Raw genomic sequence first — 6,000 nt, forward strand, 5'->3', positions numbered from 1 at the left:
ATATCAAACATGTTACTAGTTTCTTCCGACATCATAACACTATGCATTGACTCCAGTTATAAAAACATACACATGTGGACATGGTGAGGACAAGGTGGACATTTTGATACAGGTTGCATTGTTTAAGAAAAAGAAGTGGCCTGCATCTGTAAAACATCTTTCCGAATTCTTAAGATATTGCAAAACACTTAATGGCCAATCAAGTCCCAACGAAGCGTGCTAACATTCTTTTGTAGGCAAATATGGATTTGCACAAGGCAAAAGCCCCAAAATCAATAGCCAGTTAAGCTGAAGCAATGGTGTTGTTTGAGAGCTAGATTTCAGGTGGAATACTGGGAGAACTATCCTATCATTGTTTGAATAGTGCCTCGAAATGTTCTTACAAACTCTCTGAAAAATATGGTGCATGCATTGTTGTTACAAATAATATCTATGCACAGTTGCACAAAAAAAGTTTAAAGGAATTATACACTGAGAGAAAAGGGTCACACACAACTAAATTTAAAAGAGCACATTAGTGCCATGGAATCTTTTATTTCCTGAATAAGCAGATGAGGCCTTGGTTTAATCTTTCATTTGAAAAACAGCATCCATCAAGAACAAAACACTGACTCATAATCAATTCCAACAAGGAGCTTACATCAGTGAGAACAGGAGTAGCCAATCAGTCTCCTAATTGTGTTCTAACATTCAGCAAGATCATGGCTCAATTGTACCTCATCTCTATTTACCATCTTTCTCCCACATCCACATGTGCTTTTACTGAGCAATAATATATCATTCATAGTTCTGAAGAGTTCAAATGACTCTGCATCTATAGCCTTTTGGGGAAGAGAGTTCCAGATTTGAAAATCAATTTAAAGTAAAAGGGCAAAATGATAAGGATATTAAAAATGAATACTGGGTCCTGGATTTTATAAAGAAGTATAAAGTACTAATGCAAAGAAATTATGGCAAACTTTCATAAATCAGTTGCTCAATCTCATTTGAAGTATTATACTCAACTGTTAACAGCATGCATCAGGAATTATGTCAAGACCTTGAAGAGGGTGAAAAAGAGATTTACTCGAATGATGTAAGGAATATGCGGATTCCGTATTACAGAGAGACCAGAGAAGCTGACAGTGTTTTCCTTAGAAGACAAAGTTGTAAGGAGATTTGGAATTTGGAAAATATCAATTTTTCAATATTTTCTCAATATGCTGTGAAACAGGCTTGTGTACATGTATGTTGTGGATGTGACTAATTTAATTAAGCAGAAGACAGTTAGATTGCAGCATTTAAATATTAAGAAACAGTGAGATGTGAAAGCAAGTGTTTTGAACTGGAGGTGAGTAGGACTAGGATGGGACAACAGTAGCATGAATGCATATTTGCATAAGGTAGATAAAGAGGTCACTTGAAGTTTAATTGTTGTATTTCAAAAGGAAAATGTATAATTTCGAAGGTTGTAAATGAATAAAGCAAAATATGAAATTCATTTTTACCCAATGTAGTAGCCATGAAAATAATATGAAAGATATGTAAATTTTGGGAAAGGGAACTTGCAAAGGGGAAAAACAATGGCTGGGATTCTGCCAGCCCACTACACTACTCAAGCAGCACAGCGGGCTGGGAGACAACAGCGGGCGGCCTTAGCAGGATTCGCTAGTCACAGGTCTCCCAGGCCCTTTTATTCAGAATACTCAGTTCCACACCGTTAATTAGCACAGAGCTGATTAACATATTGAAATCTGAATTTCAATATGGCTAACAAATTGGCATGGTAGTCTCTGGACCCGCTAGCATCTTCCCCCCACTGCTGGGACAGGTTCCCACAAGTGGGGTTTACGACTGCTCCCCACTAATGGGGAACACACATCCTCAACCTGCTGGAGGGGACAGAGACCATTGAAGTTCCCCTGGGAGGTGGGGGGAAAGGGGATGGCATTTAGGCATTTCTAGCCCGGCAGTGCCAGCCTGACACCGCAGCACCTCCCAAGAGACACAACTTGCACTGTCCATCAAGAGTTGGGGAGTGCCAAGGGGGCGGAACATACTGGGGGCAGGACTTACTGGGGCAGATGATCGGTGGCCAGAGGAGTTTGGGGGCCCGCTGCCACTATACATTAGGGAGCAATGGGGATGGGGGAGAGAGGGAGGAGGGCAATTAGGGCTGGTCATCGTGGATGGGGAATTGGGCTGGCCCGGGGGATGTCTGGTGGGCCAATGATTGGGAAGGGGAGATGGGAAGACTGCCAATCGGGAGTGGGAGGCCAGCCATCAAACTGGAGGTTTGGTTCGAGGATAAACAGGAGAGCAGCAATCGGGAGGGGGAGGCCAGCGATTAGGGTGGGGATTGCGGAATAAACAGGAGGCCAGGAATTCAGAGGCCAGTGGGGAGGGGGGCAATGCGTATGCACAGATCTTCCTACTGACAGATTGCACATGCACAAAACACCCACTCAGCACTGTGCTGTTGGTCTCTTCTGCAGGATGAGGTCCCACCCTCCATCTTTCCAGCATGAATCTCTCTAAGGCATTCTGTGATGTACAGAGTGTCAGAGATTCATTCAGGTAAGTATGCCCAAAAAATGGGTGGGCACTTAGTTTATTTCGGAGAGAATCCTGGCCAGTAGATTGAAAGATAAAAAAGGAAAAACATATTTAAAAAGAGATTTAAAAGCTGTATAGATAGCCAAGAGATTCTGAAGGAGAATGTGTGCTGAAAACAGACTTGCGAAGGAAAAGCTGGAGCCACGCTCAGAAAAGACAAGTGCTGTGCCTGCAAGGTTTTGGTACAAGCTTTGATTTTTCTAGTATCAAGTGAGGAAGGAGAAGCCTGTGAAATGCTTCTCCATAGCAACAGTCAATGTTTGTGGTAACTTTACTGTAATTTTTAATTAAGATAATCTATGAGGACTGTTGCCTATAAAGGGTTTAGCTCTGAGTTTAACTGAGCATTGTAGAGCTACAGTTAACTGTGTAAATGTAATATTGTATGTTTAAGTTTTCTTTTCTTTTTAAAAATAAATGTTTAATCTTTTTTTAACTGAAGAATTTTCATTTTTAATGATGAACGCAATAAACCCTCAAAATTTGGTACAGCACAGCATCATCATTTTCCACATATACAGACAAAAAAAGGAAAACATTAATACAATTGGTTCAAATTATTCATTATACATTATAGTTGCGTCTCCCACTATACAGATAATGAAAGAATATTTCCGAGACGGGGGATACCAAGATAACAGATAACTGTCTGAGTGACCTGCAACACCAGCATCATGGGTAATGAGTAGGGGAGTGGAACTAATTGGATTAGACTTTCAAGAAACAAGATTGGACAGCTTAAATATGCAAAGGCTCAAGTAAGGGCCATTTTATTAATAGCAGATCTATTTATATGGGTTGACATAAGCTAAATGGCGGTGTTCTCCCACTGTCAGCCAAGAGGGAGTTTGGGGTTCGCTTTTTAAAACTATGGATGGGGCTGCAGGAATGGATGGCAGCCCTTAGCTGATACTCAGAGGGGTTTCACCACCATCAATTTCTTTATCATTTTAATTCTTTTATGGTCTAGCAGCAGAATGCAGCAGGTCTCTAGCCTGTCTTAACAGTGGGTTGTTGGAAGCTCTCAGGAGGAGAGAATCACCTAATTAGCTGCAATCCATAAAACCAAGGAGGAAATCCCACCAGCCGCCCATACATGTTGGTGACTCATTTTTCCAAGCAATGTTGGGCTGTCAAACCTATTGACAAAATTCAGTCCAATAATCCGGAACAAAATTATCACTTGGAGAGTGGAGATTAATTAGAGTAAACCAGCACAGGTTTGTAAAAGACAAAATCGTGTTTAACTAACTTGATTTTAGTTTTTTGATTAGGTAAAAGAGATCATTGATAAGGCTATTGGAATTGACGTGTATACATAGACTTACAAAAGGCATTGGATAAAAAGTACTCTAATAGACATGTCAGCAAAGTTGAAACTAATGGAATAAAAGAGGAAGTGGCAGCCTGGATATGACGTTGACAGAGTGATAATAAAAGGTAGTAATGAATTGTTCTTTTCCAGAGATTTGTAATGGGCTCCCCTGGGGCCAGGACTAGGACTACGCTTTTCTTGATGTATATTGATGACCTAGACTTAGGTGTGTTAGGAACAAATGGATATCAGAAAGCCCTTTGAGTTGATGCCAGAATCAAGGATATGTCATGACAAGGGAAATCCAAGCCAAAGAGATTATTACATGTTGTAAGCAACTTTCTGATAGCCAGTGGTCAGCACCGTTGCTTACTCACTGACCTCAAAATTTAGGCCAATACAAATGTCCAAGGCTGTAAAGTAATGTCATTCATCATCATAAAATGTTGATTTCTAAAATCTCTCTTTGAAATAGCACACCACCATAATATTGTGAAGCTCAAGTAGTTTTGAAATTTGAAATACAAAAATTTCATTGTGCAGTATGAGCATGAACTTACTATGGTCACTGTATGCAGATGTCAACTTCTCTTCAAAGTTATAAATTATAAATGCAATGTTTTTGCATTTCAAGACTTATTATTTGGTAACAAAGCAATGACAAGCTTTACAGTTTTTCCCTCAAGTTCAAAAGATGCAAAGATTTTACTGATTCAGCACCCAAAATAAAATCTAGGGAGTTGTTTAAAAAAGGTTTATACACCTGATGCAGGTAATTTATACAAGTTCAGCTGATGTGGTTGTCAGAAACAACCTCGGGACTTCATATTGACATTACAGAAAGCAGGCAAAATGACATAAATTAATTATTGTTGAAAAAAGGCATGCTCATGAAGCTTTTCATCTTGCACTCATCAGAAAAGATGCACAAATGCCAAATTTCAAAGACAACAATAATTTATAATGCATGAGAAAATGATGCAGATTGGTTGGCAAGTTGGCTCAGTATGGTCGAGGCATTGTCATTGAGAACGCACCAGGGAGCCAAGTCCCCATCTTTTTGTTTAATTCAAGAAAGGCGCAATGCCTGGACATGCTCCTTTTGCCTGCACAGCACAGTTCCCTGCAAAAAAAAGTAGCTTCTTCTAAGCATAAGTGAGTTATATTGCCAGCCTAAGTGGTAATCTTAAATTGGTTGTGAGTGTAATTCTTCGACGTAAATTGCAATAACATTGCATTCAATTTACACCAATTAAATATTCTTCCTCCATAAACAATGTAAATATTTCAACATTAAAGATAGCGAAAGACTGCAGAAAGGACCTTTAAACATTCAGCTTGGTTGGTTGGTACCTGTACTGAAAATTGTTAATAGTGCATCCAGTGACAAAAACCCCAGTGCCTTTGCGCAGAAAAATCTCTCACCCAAAGTGTTAAAACACAGTACGCCCTAGAAACCTAACAATATTATGTTTTTATTTATTCAAGAATTAATTTAAATGATTTTTTTAACATATTAGAAGCAACTACAAAGTAAACAAACTGATTTTTTTTAATTCTTGCTCTCAATCATATATTTCTCTGTAATAATTCTGAAAATTTTAACAGATCAGATTTATTAGGATCATTGAACAGAATAACCAGATGTGCGAAATGCCAATAAGCCCTCATCAATTGCAAGCAAAATGTTGCTTATACTTACTGTCACGTAACAAGGCACTTAAGGAAAAAAGGCAAAAACAGCACAATTTGTTCTTTTCAGCAGATCCACATACACACGCTTAACAATAGCATTGCTGCAGAACCAAGGACATTATGTGTACAGCTTACAAGATCAAATGTCAGATGTATATATTTAGAACAGTCAATCTCAAAATAGAATTGTGTGAACAAAGCACTTGATTTTCTAAAGCTGTCTGGGGCCAGTTCTGTGAGGGTAATAGAAATATTTCTTCTTATACAATCGAACTACAGATGTTTTATAAACAACTCAAAAAAGATCTGATTATTTTACTAAGTATTATTTCACAGCTGACTTACTGTGCTAACAACAGTTTTGTATGACATGCAGAAATTTTGGTCAATTTTCA

General features: G+C 38.7%; 1 protein-coding gene across 1 annotated transcript in view; it reads right to left on the minus strand.

Moving 5' to 3' along the window:
- Positions 1-5,680, minus strand: part of LOC145350151 (RNA-binding motif, single-stranded-interacting protein 1-like) — a 350,322-nt gene extending 344,642 nt beyond the window's left edge. Inside the window, exon 1 of the mRNA XM_080199154.1 lies at positions 5,613-5,680. The gene's annotated coding sequence lies outside the window, so the exon portion shown is untranslated. The remainder of the gene's footprint in view (positions 1-5,612) is intronic.
- Between the last annotated feature and the right edge of the window lie 320 nt (positions 5,681-6,000).

Source organism: Carcharhinus amblyrhynchos, chromosome 11 (genome assembly GCF_965287045.1).
Source record: "Carcharhinus amblyrhynchos chromosome 11, sCarAmb.v2.hapA, whole genome shotgun sequence".
In the NCBI taxonomy this organism is placed as follows: Eukaryota; Metazoa; Chordata; class Chondrichthyes; order Carcharhiniformes; family Carcharhinidae; genus Carcharhinus; species Carcharhinus amblyrhynchos.